We start from the raw sequence: 25,036 nt of genomic DNA on the forward strand, positions 1-25,036 counted from the left end.
AGCAGCTGCTACTTGCCGCTCAGTTGGTTGACTAGTGACGCCCCTGCCACTGCTGCAGCCCCACAGGAATGAATCCTCTGGGTATGCATCTGCCTCTCCCCTCTGCCAAGCCCCAGACGATGCTCGGCCCCCAGACGTGGAATTTCATACAGCCCAACATTTGACTGCCAGGGGGACTCCCTTAGACGTGCAGCAGAGTGTAACATATTCGGACCAGGGGATTCTATGCTGGCATGAATTCACTGATTGTCAGTAAGAAAGAAAATGGTTTTCAGGACTTACTGTTGATACTGTCACTCGTCAATGTCCTTCTGTTAGTCTCACCTGGTTCCCAGGTGCTAGGCTGTGGATTATCCCTCACTCCGCAGTGAACTGCCCCTGCTCCTTCATGTGAACCCAGGTCTCCACTGTTTGTTCCAGCTTCAGAACAGTGGGGAAAGGAACTGGCTTCTTTTTTTTTCAGTTCCTTTTTAGAATTTTTTTTTAAATTGTTGATTTTAGAGTTAGAGAAAAAGGAGAGAGAAGCATGGATTTTTTTTTGATTCACTTAATTTATGCATCGATTGGTTGATTCTTGTATGTGCCCTGACCCGGATCAAACCCACAGCCTTGGTGTATCGGGAGGACACTCTAGCCATCTGAGCTACCCCGCCAGGGCAGGAACTGGTGATGGTGATCAGCCATCATTCTCTGTACTGGTTTTGCCCTGTTAATAGCTGAATGCTTTAAAATGTTTATCAGTCCCACTTACTTGACAAATATGTTAAAAACCGGAACTGTGGTTCCAAGGGCTCCAAATAAGTAGGACAAGTATTGTTGGCTTGAGTATTTCCTTCGTTCAGTAAATCAAAGAAGCTACAGAATCAAGAGGTGCCCTTTGACGTGTAATTCAGTTCAACAAACATTTAGTGTTAAAAATTCCTTTAACTTTTCCTTCTTGATACAGTGAGTCCTTTATATGAGAGGGAGTGTAGGCCCAAACATTGGAGTTTTCCCAGTTGAGTTTATCAGAGGTTATCCGTAGGGTTGGAGAGTTGGGGAAACCTCTGCTCTGGTTGGGGTTTTCCCCCCTGCACTGTCTTTTCTTCAGACTATCTGCAAACATCCGAAGAACAGTATTGTTAAAATAAAAAGAAGAGTGGAATAATATTGAATGGGAAAAAGAGGAGTACAGTGGATTCAGAGGTCTTTCCCCATCCTGGTCATGAGCTTTGTTTACTTGTGGCTATATCCCTGCACAGGTCCTTAGGTCTCATCAGGCAGTAGCAGCTGCCCAGGCCCCAAGGTCACTGCATTGACCAAGTCTGCCTTATATTATAATGGAGGAAGCAGGAGCTCTCTCACAGGAGGCAGAAACTTTTAGGAAAGTAGAAAACATCGGGATGTACAGGTGGCTTTCACCAGCATATTCAGAACCACCCATTGCTCGAAGATAAATAACTCTGCACTTCTCAACTCAGAATCTATTCCTAGGCATTGCTTGGCTGGTGGGAGAAGGGCTGCCATTGTGGTGAAGACATCTGGAGGAATTTTGAACAGAGTTAAGGTCATGGGGGGTCAAAGAGCAGGGACGTTCTTTTGGGCAGGTAATACATAGGAGCGGTGCACCAATGGCACCCATGGTAAAGGGACTAATACAACCTATGGCCCCAAGTTTCCAAAGCCCATCCTGGGAGCCTCTGGGGATCTGTGGAGTCAGCATAGGAGCTGCTGCTGTGGCACCTGCTCCCACACACACAGAAAGTCTGTGTGATACTGTCCCTATGAGGCAGAATGGGGAGCAGAAGGAAGGGAAAGCAGTTCTGTTCACACCAGAGGGAAGGCTGAAGGGATGGATCTAGGAGCCTGGGGAGTTCCTGGCAGAGTGGCTCAGATGACAGGCGGCCTCTTCAGAAAGACTCAGGAAGGACATCAGGCTGTGATCCCAAAAAGGCCCTGGGTATCAGTGCCTGAGAGCTGGCCTCTGTGCACATCTCAGCTCCAACACAGGGCTGAGGGTTTCTTCTTAAGGGTTCCAAGGGAAATATACTTCACCTATCTGAAAAAACAAAAACATACACACCAACAGCTTAATGTTTGTCATCAGGGAGTCAAATACCATCTACAGTAATTATGTTCTATTTTCTCTTGTTTTCCTTGGTGAAAAATGAGAGTAGCTTCTTGGGTTTACAGAGCCGCTCACCCTCACTGTGAGTGTGATGTCACCTATTTCCCACACTGTACAAAAGAGCTGAGGCTCTGAGCAGTTTGGGGACTTGTCCTGGTGCCCAGAGCCTGTGGCAAGCGGAGGCATGACTCCAAACTAGTGCTCTTTCCATCATTCCCTCTAGTAGGTTCTTGGTCAGACAGGTCCTACTAATGCTCACTTTCACCCCTGTGACAAAGGCCCCCAACTACTTCACTGATCTCTGCCTTGATCACTTGTTCAATGGTTTTGATTATTGTGCGGAGAGTTGGAAGACACTCGCTACATAACCCACCAGAAATGCAGGCACTAGGCATGTATCACTCCGCAAATGGAGCCCTCTAGTCCTCCCAGAGTGAGTAGCAAGAGCTCTGCTGTCCTCTTAACTCCCCTCTGAAAGGTAAAATACAACCCATCCATTCAATGCCAGGGAACTTTGAGAAGATACCAAGGTACCTGAGCCCTAAATTGATGACTTCCAGAGAAGAAATTCCACTCCCAAAGAGCTGTTCCTGGGGAGCCTCGGGCACAGAGAAAACAAGAAGCCATTGATAAGTGGGACATCTTAACTCCCTTAATGTAGAACCTGCTATGTCAGGATCCAAAGGCTGCTCAGGGGAGGACCTCTCTGTTCACACCAGAGCATCCAGGGGGAGCTGTGGATTCCTGTTCATGGCCAAGAGAAGGCTCTGAATTGAAAATGATGACTCCCTCAGTGAGGATGGCTCCCAAGAGGATTACCACATACTTACGTCAGGAGCACCCGGGAGCAGACCCCAGGAGAAAGATACTGTCTTTGGAGATGTGGCAATTGCCAAATCATGGGTGGAGAGTGATGAACTTGGCCTTGTGAGACCTGGAGGAAGCTCTACCTCAAGAGAAGGGACCTCTGTGCAAAGGGTCCTCCTTGAAGCCACTGTAACTGAAATTGGAGAATCAATTCTTGTTCTAAATCAGCAGGACCTTGGACTGCTGGGCTTGTCCATTGCTTATTCGTGGTGATGGATTTTCTGTTCTTTTCCTCAGACCTTGTGTTTGCAAAGTTTGGACCAAATTACAGGGTTGTCAGTGATGAAGCATTCCCAAGTCTGCCCATAGTTTTGATTGGAACGAAACTGCTCGGGCACACTATCTTTTGGGTCCAAGGCCATATACAGTTTCTCCAAGCAATGTCATCACCCTATTGCCCCTCTGACAAACCCAGAAATAAGTAGGATTTCATGTGTGAGTCACCTGAAAAATTGTGCGAACCCCTTATTACCTCCAAGTCTCTGTGTTTGGGGAACTTAGTAAAGGGAGGAGCTTCCTGAGAACTTGCCTTTAGTGTTCATCTTCGGCCAATGATTTACTTTCCCCAGTTGTTGAATTGGAAGATTAGGTGGTGATTTATCAGAAAGTATAGCAGGAAAAGCTTGTGGTCGTTTCCGAGACCTCAGGTAGCTGTTGACTGGAAGTCCCAGGCTCGAGGTAAGCTCTGATTCATTCGTTTTGTATTTTCTAAAACAGTCATATGGCATGGGAACCCTTGACCACAGAAAAAGTGACATCTCTGGTTTCCTGGAGTTAGCTAGAGTTAGAGCCAATGTTTTCAGAGAGAGACTTGCTACAGGGGACAGGGGACCCAAGTAAGGGAAATGGCTCTGCTAACTGTGTGATCTTGGCAAGTTATTTAATTCTAGCCTTCGGCTTGCTCTCATGGTTAATTTTCTTTAGTTCTGTCAGCTTCTTAGTAAATCATCTTGGGTTTTTTAGGTGGGCAATCATATTTTCTACAACCAGTGATGTTTTGCCTCTTCCTTTCTGAATTCATAGTAGGCAATCTTTTCTCTTGTTTCGTTGCCTTGGTTAGACTTAGCGGCGTGATGTTGAATGGTAACAGTGATCATCGCATATCCGTAGCCTTTTCCTGGTCTTACTGGGGGTCTTTTAAATGCTTCCTATTAAGTATGATGGTTGCTGTATGTTCCGCTAGACATCATCAGCTGAAGAAAGTTTCCTTGGGCTTCATTAAAATCATGAGTGGATGTCAAATCTTATCCTGTTCTTGGCACCTTTCCACCAAAATGGTCATACAGCTTTTCTTCTTGACTCTCTAAGGTAATTTGGGGAGAGAGTAGTTGACATCTGACAAGTGCTGAGATTCACTCAAAAGATTAGCTTGGAGCCAGCTCAGAAACCAGGAGGGTCCCTGTAGTTTAGGGCTGGCATGTGGGTTTGTGGGTGGGTGTGGGTGTGAGTGTGGGTGCCGACCCCTGCACGACATACAGCCTCCCTGGGCTCCAGGGGCTGCCTCTCAGCAAAGCCTGGGAGCCATTCAGATGGATCCTGGATTTTCCTAAAGGAGTCAGCCAGGCAATCCCTCCCTTCCCTTAGTATCAAATCTAGAAATAGCTGGTCCCACCCCCCTTTATGATGGGCTGGGGCGTCTGTCTGGGGCGGCAGATCCTTTGGAGACCCTAGGCCTCCAGCTGCTGGGGCAGAAATGTTCTCTTGTCCCTGGCTTGGCAGGTTGACCGCACTGATGTGGCCAGGCGGCTCTGTTCCCGCCCACGAGAGCCCCGCGTTCCCGAGGCTGGTGAAGTATTGGGAACCCCGACCCGGGGGGCCACCAGGATCTTGGCAACTGCCTGAGACTGTTGGGGGCAGTTGAAGGAACTGTAGGACAGACGCGGACTAGTGGAGCTGGTACCTCTGGGAACTCTGCCCGCTCTCCTGGCCCCGAGACCCTTAAGTGAGCCAGGCCTCTTGGGAAAACTAAGCCAGGAATTCTGCCTGGGGGCGCGGGTGGGGAGCATCCTTGCAGTCCCAGTGACTGGCCAAGTGTGGCAGGACGTTAAACACTAGCAGAACCAGATGCCCCACGGGGGTCCCGACCCTGAGCTGTGGAGCTGAGCCCCGGAATGGCCTCCAGACACCCCACGCCTAGCCTCTCGCTGTTTGAAGGTTCTGTGAGTGGGAGCAGCTCCCTCGAAGGGCAAGAAAGAGTGGAAAGGAGAAACCCTTTCACAGGGGACCAATGGACTCAAAGACATCTAAGGTCTGTAACAGCAGTGCTCTAGCAGAACTCCTCAGTCACTCTCATCTCCATTGGGTGTCTCGAGCTCCCTTGCCTATGGTTTGTGCACAGCCTGTTTGCAAACTGTGAGAAGGTTCTCTTGGCAGCCACAAGAATTAGCCCTAATAACACTAATAACATACCTGCACTCCCAGGACAGGCTTGTTGCCACCTTGGAAGCCTGGTTCCCTCCATGTGCTCCTTTAGGCTGCATTATTTTGCTTTTAATTAATTATTTTTATTTTTCAAATGCAGTTTACAGTCAATGTTATTCTGTATTAGCTTCAGATGTACAGGAAAGTGCTTAGAAAATCAAGTTCTTTACAGAGCAGACTCCTGGTGCTTCAAGCAACCACCTGGCCCCACACATATTTTTCTTGATATTATTGAATATTGTATTCCCTAGCTCTAATCTTCTTCTCTGTGTCTGTCTGTAACTACCAATTTGGCTGCCTTTTGAGGAAGCAGAAGAGACAGGAAGGTAGCAGGGGTGGTTGTGTAGTCTAGCTGTCTATTTATATTAAAAAATCAGCCCCAGTTGCATTTAAATGTTTGGTCAATTTTGTAGGAGTTGCCTTGGACAGAGTACAGGTGGGCGGGTTTCAGAAGAACCATGAAGCCTCCAGGAATTGTTGCACGTGGGATGGGTGCCTTATGAGGTGCTGAACACCCCACCCCGTCCCTGGGAATGTGCAGCACAAGGGCTTCCTTCCTTGGCTGTGGGATTGTCCCAGGTAGAAACGATCTCGAACAAGGAAGTGAGATTGAAATGCTAGCATAAATATCAGTCTTTGGGTCCCACCAATTCATGACATTGGTCTAGGATTGCGACATTTTCCTGGGACCTGATCTAAACCTCTAGAGGTGGTTAACACAGCTGTGCACTTTCTAATGACAGTGAGTCCTCCCTGCCTGTGTCCCTGTTCCCAGATGTGGGATGAGCAGTCTGCTGCTGAGTCAGTGGAGAAAGCAGGTGTTCCATCCCCTCCCCCACAGGCAAGGCGGTTGCCAGGCAACCACGAACATTCTCAACGGACTTTGTCTACTGGACTCAAGGTTGACAGTTGAGTCTGTGGAGAATTGGAGGAGAATTTGAGGCTTCGAGCGTTGACGCTACTGTGGTTGGCTATAAAGGTTCGTTCCTTGCAGTTTGGTTTAGAAATCTCAGGTACTGTAATTTCCATACTGGGCAATAACTTACATATCGCCACCACCACCATTGGGAGGCAGTTTGGCATCACTGAAAAGGTTTGGAGTCAGACAGAACTTGATTTGAACCTTGGCTTCGTTACTTACTAGCTCAGTGATCTGGGGAAGGTTCCTTAGCTTTTCTGAGCCTCAGTTTTTCCATTTTGAGTTGAGGTGAATCACAGCTACACGCAAGGCTGTATGAGGGGTAGAAACAGTTCTTGTAAACGCGGGCGCGTTGCCTGAGACATAGATCCTTAATCAATGGTGGCTGCTATCATCATCATAAGCCCCGTGCTGCTCTCCGCAGGGCCACGGTGGGCGTGCTGGAGGCTACGGGGCTTACTTTTGGAGTCTGGGTGGGGAAGAGTATCTGAGAAAGGGAAGCGTGGGCGCCGAAGTGGCGAAGGTCTGTCAGTGGCATCGTGTGGACAGGCTTCCAGACCAGGCTTCGGGTTGGGACTCGTTACTGTGGCAACACGGACGGACCCTGAGCTCCTGGGTGGGGGGCAGGTGTGTGGTTACTGTCCCTCAGGAGCCTGGCCCAGGGCTTGGCCCAGGAAGGCATGCTATAAATCAGGGGCGGGGGGAGTGAGCGAATGAATGAATGAGTTTGAGGGATGAGGAACGATCTCATCAAAGCAACCTTTTAGGATAGTTTCAAGAATCATGTTGGGCGGTTCAAAGTACACAGGTTTTGGAGCCAGAGGCACCTCCAACTCACTTCAGTTCTGCCTTTCTACCTGGGGCAAGCCACTTAACCTCTCCAGAAATCAATGTCCTAGTCTGTAAAATGGGAATAGTAATAGTCTGTAGGTTTGTATTTGGACTTGGCATCTGGCTCAGAGGCTGGCACTCCCTGCACTGCAGCTGGTATTAGTCGTGAGTGTAGTCCCTCTGCCTGTCCTCAGTTCCCACAGCACCCGGGGGGGGGGGCAAGCCTGTCATCCCCTTTCCCAAATGAACACAGGGCCTTTGGGAGGTCGGGCCCTTTCCTGGAGGTGCTTCCCCTCTTTGCAAACCCACCACTACCGTTTCCTCAAGGCCTGACCCCTTCATGATGTCAGCGACCTTCCTCTTCTCTCTCTATTGCACTTAAAAGCCTGAAAACCTGATCTAGAAAGAGCTTAAGTAGAGTCATATGTACTTCTTACTGCCCCAGATTCTAAGTTCCTCAAGGACAGAAATTGTATATTTTTCCTTAATAATTATAAAAGTAATAGATGGTGATGCAAAACATTCTGAATAGTATCGATGGTAGAAGGTGGGAATAAAGATCCCCTAACTGCCATTCTCATGCCGAGGTAACTACTGCTAACAGCTGGCCTATTTTTCTAGAAATAGTCTATGCTAATGGAATTATATATAGTGAGTCATACATTCATATATTTTATTCAATTTTGATTATACAGGAATAACAATATGTATCATTCATATAGCATCGTTGGTAGGTGTAGGGCCTGTCTATCTATCTATGTATCTGTTTATCTACCTACCTATCTATTTATCCATCTCCTACCCATGGACCATCCATCTATTCATTTATTTAAATCTTATTTCACACATCCAGTTACCTACTCCCACACAGACAGCCATTCTAATACAATATATATATCTTTTATAATATATCTCTATATATGCAGATATAGAGATATATATGTGAGAAATACATTTCTCTTATTTTTGAAAGTTATTAAATATATCATTTAAACAGGATCAGAAGTGTATACATGTATGTACACATATATTTTCACATGTGTGTGTATATATTTCTATGTTACTGCCTACAATACATGTAAAGCTGCCTCGGGCTCATCGATAGCTGATAGTATTGCATTGTATAGAGATACAATTTATTCCTCTATTGTCTTTGTACTTTGCTTTCTTGTACTTTTTCTTATACTTTGCTATTACCATCAGCACTGAAATGACAATTTTTGCACAAGCACCTTTGCACACTTGTATGAGTTTATCTGTAGAATAAATTGTAATTCTTAGTAGTGGAATATTGGGTTAAAATTGCCGTTGTTTTGTCAAATCACTTTTAAAAGAGAAAGAAAATTTTTATGTCTACCAAGAAAGTGGAGAGTAGACTCTGAGTCTTTGACAAAAAACTGGAGATCCTTTCACTAAACCATTAGGTTTGAGACAAAAGACCGTTGTGTACTGAGTGCAGTCTGAGCTCAGAGACACGGCCCTGTCTTGAGCACCCCTTCTTCCCACCCCCACGGTGGTGGGCATCATTTCACTTACACCCCACAGGAGAGAACATAGTCATGTGGTGACACCCTACAGCCCGGAAAACTGGGAAATGCAGCCTACCCCTGTCCGGCATGATCCTATAATGAGAGATGCAGAAGAGGGCAGTGGTGGACCTCAGGTGGCTCTGCCACCCATGGCAAGTTGTTGGACTTTATCCTGAGGCCAATGTAAGGTTGCAGAAGGACCCACTTATACAACTGACAGTTTTCCCCAACAAAAAACTGTGTCAGTGGACTTGGGCATGGGTCATTCACTGAGGTCCTACTATGTGCCAGGCACTAGGCTGGGTGCTTCACCTGCCTCATTTCTAACTCCAAACCTGCAAGGTGAGCCCCATGATTCCCAGTACAACTCAGAGGCTTAAAGATGTGAAGGGACTTGCCCAAGACTGAGGATCTAAACCCACAGCTGGGTGACTATAAAACCTACACTCTTGCTTTCCATGGCTCTGGCCACATCAGTGCATAGCACTCACCCTCCAGCTGCTGTTCAGATCCCTCACTTCCCCCACTTAGGCTCCTGCTGGCCAGGTGTACGGCACATGCAGCCCATGTACCTTGCCTAACGTGGACTCTCTTCTCATTTTCCAGACCCTATCTCATCTCCTTTGCTTGCTTCCGTGACCTTGGCAGCACCCTCGTTTGGTGCTCAGCCCAAGGTTTCCCCAGCCATGGAGTTACCCATTGGCACTGCTCAGGGATTCTATCGTCCCGTCTTTGGGGCCTATACAGTCCCTCCCTTCCAGTTCCAGGCTCGCCATGAGAGCATGGACTGGAGGCGCATCAGTGCCGTGGATGTGGACCGTGTGATACGGGAGCTGGATGTAGCCACCCTGCAGGAGAACATCACTAGCATCACCCTCTGCAACTTGGACAGAGAGGCATGCATCCACTGTGGGAAGCCTATGGACCCGGCACTGCTCAAGGTACTGCGCCTGGCGCAGCTGTCAATTGAGTACCTGGTTCACTGCCACAACAGTATGAGGACCAGCATTGCCCAGCTAGAGGCACGGCTGCAGGCCAGCCTGGACCAGCAGGAGCGTGGTCAGCAGGAGCTGGGCCGCCAAGCTGAAGAGCTCAAGGGTGTGCGGAAGGAAAGCCATGAGCGTCGAAAGATGATCAGCACCTTGCAGAATCTGCTCCAGCAGACAGGTGGCCAGTTCTACCACATGGTGAGGAATATCAATGGGGCAAGGAGAGTAGGAGGGGTGGGTGCCCAGTCACTGGCCCACCTGGGCAGCACTATCCTCTGGACCCTGAGGTCACAGTGGGACCATAGTCACTGGTTAGGAACAGATTTTAGAGACACTGCTCATGGCCAGAGGACCTGAGGCTGCCTGATCAGTTTATACCCTGCGAGTGTGTGTGTGTGTGTGTGTGTGTGTGTGTGTTTGTAGAGTGTGTATTGTGTAATGTGTGCTTATTTGTGTGTAGAAGCATGCACATGAAAATATGTTTATGGTGTATGTGAATGAGTGAATGTTGCATATGTGTCTAAGGGTGTATATATTTTTGAAACAGAGAATCCCAGGCTCAGTCAGGTGATTTAATCCTGCACTTTCCACTGCTTCCTCTCTATGTAGTGCCATCAGTGTGACAAGATGTTCGTGAATGCCACCTTTCTCCAGAGCCACATTCAGCGCAGGCATGAGAGCAAGACGGAAGGTGGTGAGTCTAGGTGGCCCTTCTAGGACTGTGGAAGGACCCTGACTGGAACTCAGTGGTTGGGGGCACATATATCACCAAAGCTGCCCTCACAACCTTACCTCCAGCTGAGGGTGGGATGATCCCAATGGGGATGGGAGGGTTTCCGACCATGTGCGTAGGGAGAAGGAGCTGGCAGGCACACGGGCAGGCGCCAGTCTTAGCTTTGCCCCTTTCAGTTGCCGCCAGCGCTTCCCCCTCTGAGTCTCAGCGGCTCTCACTACGAGTGGGGCAGTTAGACAGAGTGAATTTGAAGGGTCCTCCCCCAGCCTTCTGTGAATCTGCTGTTCTCTGATTCGGACCGGGAATGAGCATAAAGGGGGTTAATGAGCAATCAGACCATGTCTTTGACTTTATTCTGTACATAAGCTCATTATGACATAATCACCTTAATTTTACGGTTTCAAATTACAAAATGGGTAGTAAAGCTCTGTTTACTCCACAGAGAGATGTGCATGCTTTATATCCCTTTTTGAGGTTCAGTAAGAAAAACTATTAAAACATAACATATAGGCATGAAAATATTAATATAATACAAAGATTGAAAAGTCCCATAATAAAACTATCTTCTTATTTTCCCTCATTTTAATTTCCATTTCAAAGAACAGACTTAGTTTTAAAACAGCACTATTTACCTAGTCATTGTGCATTTATTGTATATTTAATTACTCTTGATTCTATCTTGGAGGCTGCTAAAGAAAAACAGATTTTCCCCTTCTTAAATATTTTTTCTGATAAAGAGATATTTCTTTAAAGGGATATTTGTATACCCATGTTTATAGCAGCATAATTTACAGTAGTTAAGACGTGGAAGCAACCCAAATGTCCATTGAAAGAGGAATGGATAACCAAAATGTGGTCTCTACATACAATGGAATATTATTCAGCCTTAAAAAGAAAGGAAATTGGGGCATCTGCTACACATGGATGAACCTGGAGGACATTATGCTAAGTGAAACAAGTCAGTCACAAAAGGACAAACACTGTAATGATTTTACTTGTATGAGGTACCGAGTGTAGTCAAATTCACAGAAACAGAAAGTAGAATGGAAAGCAGGGGTTGGTGGGAGGGGGAATGAGCAGTTATTGTTTAATGGGTATAGAGTTTGTTTCACAAGAGGAAAAGAGTTATGGGGATGGGTGGTGGTATTGTTTGCTCAACATTGTGAATGTGTTTAATACCACTGAACTGTACACTTAAAAATGGTTTAAATGACAAACTTTACATTACATGTATTTTGCCACAATCAAAAAGTTGAAAAAAGGTGCTGTCGATATAGAAAATTTAAATGCAAGTAAGTAGAGAAAATAAAAATCATGAATAACATACCTGCAGTTAATAGTTTGGTGTATTCTCTGTAATTTTTTTTCCATATACATGTATAATCATACTCTATGCAGAGTTGACCTCGGTTATTTTCAATTAAGAATATGTCACATTTTCCAATGTCATTAAATCTTTGTAAACATGATTTTTAATGGCTGCTAATATCCCATCAAGTGGCTATTATAATTTATTTCTCAATTGAATTATTTCATAATATATGTGGGTTACTCAAAAAAGTCCCTGTTATAAATCACACGATGATCAGCATTCTTGTATGTAACACTCCGTGCATATTCCTTCTTATTTCCTTAATGCAAAGTGCTGTAAGGAGAGGGAAGAAATGTTTGTAAAGCAATGTTGCTACATTAATGTTCATGACTTTTTTTTATTGGGTTTTCCGCTCTCCTATTCCACACTCACCTCAAATCACTTATTAACCCATATCAATTTCTGCAGCATCCAAGAATTGCCTGTTCCCAAAAAGTCCAATCTGAAAAAAGTCGTATCTCTTTTCAAAGAAAGACTTAAAGTTCTGGTCAAGAATGTGGCGTAGATAAATCTGGAATTTGCTGCCTCCCACAACCACATCAAAATTATTACCAAAATACAGAACAACCATGATTTAGAACCACTTGAAATCTAGTTGAACTGAAGACCTACTACTAGGGGATTAAAGAGGGAGCACATCAACACTGGGAGGAGGGGTAGGGGCATGGAACAGTTGGTCCCACATCCACATGTGGAGGTTTAAAATTGGGAGGGATGTCTTGGCTGTGGAGGTTTCCAGTGCCAGGAGGAGAAGTTCTCATAACTTTAGCTGTAAAAAATAGTGAGGATTGTGGCTGAGAGATACAGAATCTGCTGGCACCAGCAGTTTCTCTTAAGGAGCCTGAGGATGCACTTCCTCAGATTCACTCCCTCTGAACTCCAGCACTAGGGCAGCAGCTTGAAAGGAAACTGGGACACTTCTCTGGAATCAGGGTGAGAGCTGGAGAGGCAGCTTTCTCCCAGTCAGAAGTGATGGCAGAGGCCAGAGTTCCGTTGCTGAGCCCTCCCCCCCACAGAGCCAGCAGTTGGGGCACTATATCTGAATCTCCCTCAACCTGGCTCACGTGTTTTGCCCCACCCTGGTGACCCCACCACGCCCTACTTGCAGGCTCATCCAAGCCATTTCCAGTGGCTTTTTCATACAACTGGCCTCTCTTGCCTCATGCTTCAGACTTTCCTAAAATCCCTCAGACAAGCAGCAGCTGGCCTCAGTGTTCCTGTACCTCTCAATAAGTGGCCTCAGGCCCAGCACTAGCAACAGCCCACCTTGGTTCATAGCTTTGCCTCTTTGGGGCACCTCCAAGCCCAACACAAGTAGCAGCCTTCTGCAGATTGTTTTGTAGCGCATGCTGGGTGGCCCTGAGCAGGGCACAGGCAGTGGCTGACTTTGCACCTCCTGGGAAGCACCAGAGCCAGCGCACCTGATGGTCACTTTTGACCACACCAGATTACAACCCTTCCACCTCCACGAGTAACACACCATAAGGTCAGCTCCTGCATAGCACTTCTTTTGCTGTAGTTGCAGCTGATCCTCACAATGGATTGGCCTGGAGGTCAATCCCTCCCAGTGACACCAACATCAGCCAAGGTTCAACTACAATAGAATAGTGCACACAGCTCACCCCTGGAATGGCCAGCTCAGATGACTGGGGAGGCTGAGCCACTGGGCCCTACAGGACACCTACTACACAAGACCACTCTACCAAGTGCAGGAGACATAGCAGATCTACTTAATACATAGAAACAAACACAGGAAAACAGCCAAAATGTAGAAACAAAGAAGCATGTCACAAATGAAGGAACAGGAGAAATCTCCAAAAAAAGAACTAAATGAAATGGAAACAAGAAAACTTCCAGATACAGAGGTCAAAACAATGGCTATAAGGATGCTCAAGAAACTTACTGAGAACTTCAAGGAACTTAGTAAGAATTTTCAGAAACTTAGAACATCAACTACATAAAAAAGGACCAGTCAGAAACGAAGAACACACTAACTGAAATAAAAAAGAAAGTACAGGGAGTCAACAGTAGGATAGAGGATGCTGAGAATCAAATCAAGAATTTGGAATATAAAGAAGCAAAAAACACCCAATCAGAAGAGCAAAAAGAATCCAAAACTATGAAGATAGTGTAAGGAGCATCTGGGACAACTTGCTAACACTTGCATCATGGGGATGCTAAAAGGAGAAGAGAGGGAGCAAGAAATTGACAACCTATTTGAAAAAATAATGACAGAAAACTTCCTTTACCTGGTAAAAGAAATAGGAAGTGCAGAGAGTCCCAGACAAGAGGAACCCAAAGAGGGCCACACCAAGACACATCATAATTAAAATGCCAAAGGTTAAAGACAAAGAGAGACTCTTTAAAGCAGCAAGAGAAAAGCAGTTACTTACCTACAAGGGAGCTCCCATAAGACTGTCAGTTTATTTCTCAACAGAAACTTTGCAGGCCAGAAGGGAGTGGCAAGAAACATTCAAAGTGATGGAAAGCAAGGACCTACAACCAAGATTACTCTACCCAGCAAAGCTGTCATTTAGAATTGAAGGACATACAAAGAGCATCCCAGGCGAGAAAAGGCTAAAGGAGTTCACCACCATCAAGGCAGTATTATATGGACGGTTAAAGGGTCTTGAAGAAGGAGAGGGAGGAGGAGGGCGGGGAGGAGAATCATGATCAAGAAGACAAACAATGAAATGGCAATAAATACACATCAACAATTGAATCTATAAATCAAAATAAATGAACAAGCAGAACAGAAACAGACTCATAGATAGAGAACATTTTGATGGCTGCCGGATGGGATGGGGTTTGGGGGGATGGCTGAGAAGCTGAAGGGATTTAGAAGTACAAATTAAGCATAGCCCATGGACACAGGCAATAGACAGATGAAGGCCTGGGATGGGGTGGGAGATCGGTGGAGGAGGGAAAAGGGAGGGAAATGGGGGGCATCTCTAATACTCTCAACAATAAAAGAAATTTTTTCAAAAAGAAAGGCTTACAGTTTTAATAACAGTGTCATCTATGGAATACTTACTAAATGTACTTTAAAAGGTAACAAATGTACAATTGGTGTCTTTTTCATTAACCTTTACCCTACTGTTTTATCAGTATGTGGTTTAGTTAGAATGTTCTTCTATAATTCATTCTGAATCTGTTTTTAACCTCAAAAAATTAAAGTTGTACACACAACTCAACCTTAGCTAAAATGTTCATTTATACTGCATGGTGCCTTTCTCTCATTTGAAATTTAGAACTATGTGATTAAATTACATTATTTAAAAAAAGTGACCTTAAAACTGCAATTATTTTCATTACTTTAAATTCCTCTCTGATTGCAGTCAGGATACATAGGTATGTTCTTTGTATTAATAATCAATGTGTACATGCTATTTCGTATTCTGCTTCTCTTAATCTAGTAATTTTGCATTCACATTTCTATGTGTCAGTACTGTCAAAAGAATTATTATTTTTTAAACATTATCTTTATTGATTTCAGAGAGAGGAAAGTAGAGGGAGAGAGCGAGATGGAAACATCAATGATGACAGAGTCATTGATCGAGCCCGCAACCCGGGCATGTGCCCTGACCGGGAATCGAACCCCAGTCACCTGTATCCTAGGTTCACGCTCAACCGCTGAGCCACGCCCGGCAGGGCAAGAGTTATTTTAAATGAAGGTAACAGTTCACATTTATGAAGCGTCAAGCCAGGCACTATGCTAGCACTTTCCATGATCACATTCCATCCTCACAACAACCTCTGAGTCAGGTGCTATTATTATGTCCATTTTCCAGTTTGGGGAAACTGAGAATTAGACCAAGGTCAATGTGCAATGTAAGTGGCAAAGCTGGTCTCAGACTGAGGTGTGTGACTGACAAAGTGAGCGAGGAACTGCATTCCACTGACGTTTTCACTTAAACTGGTCACCCTCTGTTTGCACAGACCCCACAGAAAAACAGAAGAAGCAAGAAAAGTCAGTGGAGGAGGCAATAGAAGAGCTGCGGGCCAAGTTAAAGTCGACCCAAGAGGAGCTAGAAGCCCTGAAGGAGGAGAAGCAGCAGCGTCAGGTGGGCATGGAGAACACATGCCAGGAGACTCGGGCGTGGATTCCCAGAGAAGCAGGGTGCACATGTGTCCCGCAGGCCAAAGTTCAGGCTGGTTTCCAGGAGCTGGGAGGCCGAGCTCAGGGGGCATCTTCACAGATGTGGCAAATGACTTTAGGCAGCCTGGAAAGGAAAATTCTATTATTTTGCCAGACCTGTCAGGCCAGAAGTAGAGCAGAGAGTTGAACTTTCCTGCATTATTCAGCACCCTGGAAAGGCATTTGAATGTGAATTTTAACTTCTTACAGTTCACTCAGCTTTTCGAGGACAAAGCATGGGTCCTATTCTGAAAGCTGCAGAACCCAGCCCAAAGGAGGTTCTCAGTAAATATTTATAAAATGAAGGTACATAAACTTGTCTCACTCATTCCTTCATTTATTCATTCGCTATTCATGCTCTTGGCTCACGTTTATTGAGCATTGACACTGCCAGGCATTGTGAGGACAGAAAGACAGGAGAGGCATGATCTCCAGCCTCAAGGGACATGAAGGTTCACGTAAAACTTGACCACTCCAAATCCAAACAATGAGGACTCTGGGACAGATGTTCTATGGGTCTCCATGGTGACCTGCACGGACAAGGGGCCCTAGAAGTTTCTCAGAAAATATTTGCCATAATGCAGTTTTAACGATTCTATTGTTCTTGCCTTTCATTGTAGGAAGCAGAGACCACCTCTCAGAGGGAAAGAGATGCTAACCAAATTTTTGATAATTTGAAAGAAATGCTATCTGAGGAAATGCACAAGCAAAAAAAATCATTTTGGGATGAAATGAAAAGTTCTGCTTTCCATAACTCTTTGTTAGAAGAGATACCCGGGGTAAAAAAGTTTTCAGAGTTCTTTTGTTGAAACTCTGCTTCTATGTTCTCAAAAGTTACTTGCTGGTTTGTACTAGTTTTATTTCCTCTGCAACTGCTAGGCTAATAGCTGTGAGGTCAGATACCAGTTGCCTAAAAAGTCAACTTTTCAAGAAGGTGATTGTCTTGGACTGTGCCTAGAGTATTGGGTGATCCATCCTCACGATCTGAGCTGGAAAGCAAAGGATGGGAGGCGGTGGGGTGGAAATGAGAGCCGTGTGTGTGTGTGTGTGTGTGTGTGTGTGTGTGTGTGTGTGTGTGTGTGTGTGTGTGTGTGTGTGTGGTATAGTTTTCTGTAGTGACCCTGCCCTCCCATCCTAAACGTTTCCCCAGAGTGGTCAGGGGTGGTTTGTGGAAAATAAGATGCTGCTTCACCATAGGGACCTCATGCTCCTAACCCCCAGCTCCCAGGCCCCATTCCTCAGCTCAGCTAAACTCCCCGGCTCCCTCCCTCCCCGACACGTATCGTTCTGAATTTGGGGTTGTTCAGAATCCACTTCATCAGGGGTCAAAGGGTTGCTTCCGGTTAGCAAATTCTGAGTGTTGATAAATGAAGACATGACTTTTACCATCGGTGCTTTCCTTTGAACTTGGGCCACATTCTCCTGAACTGGGACACCCCTTTTTGTTTTTGTCTTTCCCCCAAGGATTGCTTACGTGCTCATGCCTGTGTGTCTCACTGCTGTCTCCTCTCGCCCGACAGTTTATTATTTTACGTTTAGGAAAGTATAGGAGCCAAACTGGATACAAAGTTTTCAGAGTAGTTGAATAACTGTTTTGTTAGTATATTTCTTAAATTCTGAGGGAAAACCTCAGTTAAGATTCCAGTTAGAGTGACTGTGAAAAGCACTGTAAGACAGGTTGTCTTCCGCTCTCCCCTGGAACCTGCTGGTCCCGTGCGCGGCCTGAGCTCTCAGGAGACCCCAGTGAAGGGGAACATGGGCTCGTGGGGATGTTCCAGGTGTGGGGATATCTAAGGAGGGCAGGCTGGCGTTTGTGGGCGGGTAAGGTGTGCCCTCTGCCACAGCTCAGGATGTAAAAGACAAAATCATGTTTAGATCTCCATGAAAATTAAATTATGCCCTGGTCTCTGCAGGATGATTTCAAGGAGCAACACCAGCAGGCACTGAAGGGGCTACAGGCCCTAAAGGAGAAGATAGAAATTCAGGTGAGCTGATCCCCCAGGCCTTTCTTCCTAGAACCTACCAAAAACCATGTTGGCTTCTAAACAAGCCTCTCATTTTTGCTCTATGATTTTGGGAAAGTTGAAAAACATCAGGTTCTATATTTTCAGACCTTCCGCCAACACATGACAGCATAGAATGGGGTTCTTGGGGGGCTCAGTGAGGCTGCTGATATGCGTGTGTGCAGTGTCACGTTTGCCTGGGATCTTTTCAAAATGCACACAGCCTGTCTCCTATTCCATCCCTTGCCCTCCTTTTACTCCCACCCAGTTCAAAACAACTCTTAGAAAGTGTGACGACCTATGGGACTTGAAGATATGTGGGATGGATCCTGTGGTGGGTGGCAAGGATTTCACACCTGGCTCTATGGAAGTAGAAAATCTTTGATTTGCAGCATTTGTTACTTTCTGTGGTGTCAATAGTCCCACCATGGCCGACTTCATGCTACCACTTGAGGTCAACAAATATGGAATTGGGGATTTGTGTCCAATCTGCTCTCGTGGGCTGGTTGGAGGTAGCTCTGGTCACCACTGGATGGGTCAGCACAGTCCAGTTATGTGTGGTCTGTGTCACCGGTAATTAGCTCCACGTCAAGGAAGGGCCTTTGGCAGTCAGTAACCATGCTTGTGCTTCTGTTGAGAGAAGCACAAGGTTGTTGAGAAAGACCTTCGTGGCTAATAGTCAGCAGTAAAGTGTTTCCACCGCTGGGCATTTCACCAGCTTCACATTAAAAACGCCATTTTTTTCTATGAAGTCTGTTCACATCCTTTGCCTGTTTTTCTGTTGATTTCCTGAGTTCCCATAATGCATGGAAATTAATCCAAACTTTTGTTGTTCTTGTTGTGAACATTTTCCGGTTTTCTCTTGGTCCTTCAATGTTCTTTAACAGGATCTTGGCCATACACTATGAATAATGTTTATGTAGTCAAAGTTTTCAAATTATTAATCTTTTCTTTATGGCCATTTAAAAAAATATATCCGGTGGGGTTCTTTTTCAGTACTTTTATGGCCTTATTTACTTATTTATTTATTTATCATTCACATTACTTTATTTCACTATGATTGACATATAAAAAGCTGTACATGGTTAAGGTGTAGAACTCAGTGAGTTTGGGCATAAGTATACACCATTGAAACCATCACCACCATCAGGCCATAGGCATATTCATCACCCCCAAAGTTCCCTCCCACCCTCTTTATTATTGTTATATTCCTTGTGTGTGATAATAACACCTAACATAAGATCTACCTGCTTCTTAGCTAAGCTTAAATACACAGTATTGTATATATATCTTGCATAACAAATTTTGTATCCTTTGACCTTATAACCTCACCATTTTCTCTGCCTCTTATCCCCTGACAATCGCCATTCTATTCTCTGTTTTGACACGTTTGACTATTTTAGATTCCATGTACATGAGATCATGCAGTCTTTCTGTGCTGACGTATTTCACTTAGCATAATGTCCTCTAGGTCCATTCATATTTACGCAAATGGCAGGATTTCCTTCTGCTTTTTAAGGCTCAATAACATTCCAGGGTATGAATATACTACATTTTCTTTTTTCGTTTTTTCTTTTAAATATATCTTTATTGATTTCAGAGAGAGGAAGGGAGAGGGAGAGAGAGGGAGAACTGAAACATCAGTAATGAGAGAGTCATTGATCAGCTGCCTCGAGCCCGCAACCTGGGCATGTGCCCTGACCGGGAATCGAACCTCGATCTCCTGGATCCTAGGTCAATGCTCAACCGCCGAGCCACTCCCGGCCGGGCTAAACTACATTTTCTTTATCCACTCATCTTTAGAAGGATTATTAGCTTTCCATATTTTAGCTCTTGTGGATAATGCTGCAGTGAACATGGGGGTGTGAGTATCTCTTCCAGATCTTGATTTTAATTCCTTTGGATCAGTACCAAGATGTGGGATTTCTGGAATATATTGTAGTTGTATTTTTAATTTTTAAAAAATATGTCTTTATTGATTTCAGAGAGAGGAAGGAGAGGGAGAGAGAGAGATAAAAACATCAATGGTGAGTGTCATTGATCGGCTGCCTCCTGCACACCCCCTACTGGGGATCGAGCCCACAACCGGGGCATGTGCCCTGACCAGGAATCCACCTGCAGCATCTCCTGGATCCTACGTTGACGCTCAACTGCTGAGCCGCGCTGGCTGGGCTATTTTTAATTTTTTTAACAAAACCAAAACAAAATGAAGTTTATTAGCATGTATACCTCATGTGTACATGGGAGATATCTAGAGAAAATGAGTAACTCTTTCTGTTTTTAATTTTTTGAGGAACCTCCACACAGTGTTCCGTAATGGCTATGCCAATTTACATTCCCAGAAGCAGTGCACAAGGGTTCCCCTTTTTCCACATCCTCGCCAACACTTACCTTGTTTATTTTTTAAATAATAGCCATCCCTACAGGTGTGAGGTGATATCTCACTGTGGTTTGATCTTCATTTCTCTGCTGATTAATGATGTTAAGCACCTTTTCATATACCTGTTGGCCAGTGGTATGTTTTCTTTGGAGAAATGTCTGTTCGGGTTCTTTGTTTATTTTTAAATTGGTTTATTTGTGTTTTGTACTATTGAGTTATATGAGTTTTCTTATTTTTTGGATATTAACCACTTTTCAGATATATGGTTTGCAAATCTTTTTTTTCCCATTCTGTAGATTGTCTTTTTATTTTTTGGATCATTTCCTTCGCTGCACAGAAACTTTTAGTTTGTTGTAGTCTTACTTGTTTATTTTTGCTTTTGTTGCATGTGCTTTTGGTTTCATGTCCAAAATAATCATCGCCAAGATCAATGTTTGGAGCTTTCCCTCAATTTTTTTTTTAGTAGTTTTACAGTTTCAGGTCCTATGTTTAAGTCTTTAATTCACTTTGAGTTGCTTTTTGTGTATGGAAGAAGACATTGGTCCAATTTCATTCTTATGCATGTGGATATCGATTTCCTCTAACACCACTTATTGAAGAGACTCTCCTTTCCCCATTTTGTGTACTTGTGTCCTGTCAGAGATTAGTTGACCATTTATGTGTGGGCTTTTTTCTGGCTCCTGTATTCTGGTCTATCCTGTTTTATGGCAGCACCATGCTGCTTTGATTACTATAGCTTTGTAATATAATTTGAAATTATTGGAAGTTACGGCTGCAGTTTTGGTTTATTGCTTAAGATTTTTTTTGCTATTGGGGGTCTTCTGTGTTTTAAGATTTTTCTTTCTATTTCTGTGAAAAACGCCATTGGAATTTTGGTAGGGAATACATCGAATCTGTAGGTTTCTTTGGGTAGTAAGGACATTTTAACACTATTTTCCCAATCCATGAGCACAGAATATTTTTCCATTTATTTGTGTCTTCCACAATTTTTTAGATTGATGTTTTTATTGTTTTCAGTGTACGGATCTTTTACCTCCTTGGTTAAACTTATTCCTAGTTTTTTAATTGTTTTTTATGCTGTTATAAGTGGGATTGTTTTCTTAATTTCGTTTTTGAATAGTTTGTTGCTAGTGTATAGAAACACAACTGATTTTTGCACGTTATTTTCTATTCTGTAACTTTACTGAATCTGGTTTGGAGTCTTTAGGGCTTTCTACATATAAAATCATCTGCAATCCGAGATCATTTTACTTCTTCCTTTACAATATGAATGCCTTTTATTCATGTTATTGCCTGATTGCTGTGGCTAGGACTTCCAATACCATGTTGAACTGAAGTGCTAAGGTTGAATAGAAGTGCTAATAGAAGTGATCTTAGAGAAAAAGTGTTAGCTGTGGGCTTGTCATCTCTGGTCTTTATTACATTGTCTATTCCTTCTATACACAACTTCTCAAATGCATTTTTATATCTATTGAGATGATAATATGATTTTATTCTTTATTCTGTTAATGTGGTGTGTCACATTTATAGATTTGTTTATGTTGAACCATTCTTGCATCTTAGGGATGAATCCTACTTGATCATGGTGTATAATGCTTTTAATGTGCTGTTGAATTTGGTTTGCTTGTGTTTTGTTGAGGATTTTTGCATCAATGTTCATCAGGGTTATTGGACTCTAAATTTTCTTTCTCATAGTGTCCTTGTCTGGCTTTTGATAAGCGTAATGCTGGCCTCATAAAGTGCATTTGGAAGTGTGCCTTCCTCTTCAATTTTTTAAAAAGAATTTGCATTAATTTTTTTTAATGTTTAGTCGAATTCACCAGTGAAGTCACCTGATTATGGGCTTTTCTTTATTGGGAGATTTTTTGATTACTGATTCAATCTCATTATTCATAGGTCCATTTAGGATTTTTTATTTCTTTATGATTCAGTCTTGGCAGGTTGTATGTGTCTGGGAATTTATTCACTTTTTCTATATTATTCATTTATTGGTATATAATTGTTCATAGTAGTGTCTTGTGATCCTTTGCATTTCTGTGGCATCAATTGTAATGTCGCCTCTTTCATTTCTGATTTTATTTGAGACCCCTCTTTTTTCTTTGTCTAGCTATGGAATTGTCAATTTTGTTTATCTTTTCAAAAAGCCGACTCTTAGATTTGTTGATCATTTATATTCTTTTTCTAGTCTCTCTTTCATTTATATCTGCTCTAATCTTTATTATTTCCTTCCTTTTGTGCTTTTTTGTTACTGGTTTTCTGTCTGGGTGAAATATCCATTGTTGAAAGTGGAGTATGTAAGTCCCTTACTGTAATTATATTGCTGTCTATTTCTCCCTTAGTTCTATTAATATTTGCTTTACATATCTAGGCGCTCTGATGTTGGGTGCCTATATATTTACAATTGTTATATCCTCTTAATGAATTGATCCGTTATCATTATATAATGACTTCCTTTGTCTCTGTGACACCTTTTGACTTAAAGTCTTTTGTCTGATATAAGGATAGCTACCCCTGTTCTCTTTTGGCTACCATTTGCATGAAATATCTTTTTCCAACCCTTCAGTTTCTGTCCATGTGTGTCCTTAATGCTAAAGTGAGCCTCTTGCACACGGCATATAGTTTGACCTTGTTGCCGTTGGGGTTTTTTAAATTTATTCAGCCACTCCAGTTCTGAAGATTGGAGAGTTTAATCCATTTAAGTGTAAAGTAATTATTGATAATAAACCAACAACAAGTGTTGGCTAGGATGGGGAGAAAAGAGAAGCCTTGTGCACTACTGGTGGGATTGGAAATTGGTTCAGCCATGATGGAAAACTACAGAGATTCCTCAAAAAATTAAAAATAGAGCTGCCACATGACTCAGCAGACCCATTTCTGTTTATTTATCCGAAGAAATCCAAAACAACAATTCAAAAGGATGCATGCACCCCTCTGTTAATAGCAGCATTATTTACAATAGCCAAGATATGGAAGTAGCCTAAGTGTCCATCAGTAGATGAATAGATAAAGATGTGGTACATATATGCAATGGAATATTGCTCAGCTATAAAAAGAATTAAATATTGTCATTTGAGACAACATGGATGGACCTAGAGGGTATTGTGCTAAGTGAAAAAGACAGAAAAAGACAAATATCATATGATTTCACTTATATGTGAAATCAAAAAACAAAATAAATGAACTAACAAACAGAAACAAACTCATAGATACAGATAACAAACTGATGGTTGCCAGATGAGAGGGGGGTTGGGAGCTTTGGTGAAAAAGATGAAGGGATTAAGAAGTACAAATTGCCTCTTATAAAAACAACCACAGGAATGTAAAGTACAACATAGGAAATACAGTCAAAAATATTGTAATAACTATGTATGGTGTCAGACACTAGACTTATTGGGGTGATGACTTTATAAGGTTTATAATGTGTAATCACTCTGTTGTACACTTGAAAATAATATAATAGTGTATGTCAACTGTAATTGAAAAATATAAAATAATTTTTGATACATTAGTACTTACTATTGCCATTTTGTTGTCTTCAAACTTTTTTTGAAGTTACTTTGCTTTCTCTCTTTCTCTCTTTCTCCATGATTTGAAGCCTTTTTTTTTTTTTTTTTTTTTTTAGTGTTATGTTTTGATTCTTTCCTCTTTTGATCTTTTGTGTACCTGCTGTAGGTGTTTTTCTTTGCGATTAATATAAGGCTTATATAAAACATTTTATAGTTACAAAGTCTGTTTTAAGCTGATAAAACTTAACTTCAACTGCACACAAACGCTCTACACTTTTACTTTCTCTCCTCCCACACCTCCTGGTGTCCACAAGGCAGCCCATAGGGCCGAGCCAGTTGGTGAGGTCTGTGTGCCAGTGTCCCAGGCCAATTTCAGCCACACCCACTTCCTCAGTTCTGGGGGTGGTGAGACAGAAGTGGCTTCCTGGGCAGCACCCCTCAAAGCTGGGGCAGTTGGGTGCTCACTCACTCTCATGTTTCCTTGTGGGAATGTTTGCAAGCTTGAGGAAGTCTCTCCTGGCGCTGAGCTGTGCTGCCTTGGGGAAGAGGTGATGCAATAAAGTGAAACTGTCTTCTCCACTTCAAGGCAACTACTCTCTGATTTTTTGCTTCATCGAGGGACTGGAACCTGTGAGCTGGATTCCCAGGTTCCCATAAAAGTCATCTTCTCTGTGGGTGGCTTGAGAGCTGGAACCTCCTACCCCACCACCTTGCCTACAGTCACTCCCATTTTTTACATTTACATCATTGACCCATCTACACTTTATTTTGGTTTAAGATATGAAATAAGGGCCCAAGTTCATAGCTTTTTTTCAGGCAGTTAGCTGCTTGTTTGAAAACACTGAGTCAATAACCCATTCCCCCCCAGACTAAGATTCCATGTTTTCCCCTCTTCCTCTGAGCTTTGTATTCTTTTCACTTATCTCTCTTCCTAATCGTGAGCCAGTACTTTTTAATTCCTGTAGTTTTATAATGTAGTTTAATATCTAGAGGGTCTCATTTTATAAACTTACTTTTCAGGACACAAAATGGAAAATGGAAACAAAGAAACTTCTAGAAGAGTTTGAAGTTGAGGCGGTGCAGGTAGTTCTCGTTGGGTGGTCGGGGGGAGCTTGGTTCCCGCGACCTCCTCTCAACCTCCAGCACACCACCTTTCCCCCACCTTGAACTGGTTGGCAGGTATTTTGTTGCTGATATTGTTCCTGGCTGCTGACCCTCATCAGTACACAGAAGGGCCAGCT

General features: G+C 43.4%; 1 long non-coding RNA gene across 1 annotated transcript in view; it reads right to left on the reverse strand.

Moving 5' to 3' along the window:
* Positions 1–509: 509 nt before the first annotated feature.
* LOC148091432 (uncharacterized) overlaps positions 510–25,036 on the reverse strand; it is a 33,046-nt gene continuing 8,519 nt past the window's right edge. Inside the window, exon 3 of the long non-coding RNA XR_015715708.1 lies at positions 510–2,038. This is a non-coding gene — a long non-coding RNA (uncharacterized LOC148091432). The remainder of the gene's footprint in view (positions 2,039–25,036) is intronic.

Source organism: Miniopterus natalensis, chromosome 15 (assembly GCF_054644295.1).
Source record: "Miniopterus natalensis isolate mMinNat1 chromosome 15, mMinNat1.hap1, whole genome shotgun sequence".
In the NCBI taxonomy this organism is placed as follows: domain Eukaryota; kingdom Metazoa; phylum Chordata; class Mammalia; order Chiroptera; family Miniopteridae; genus Miniopterus; species Miniopterus natalensis.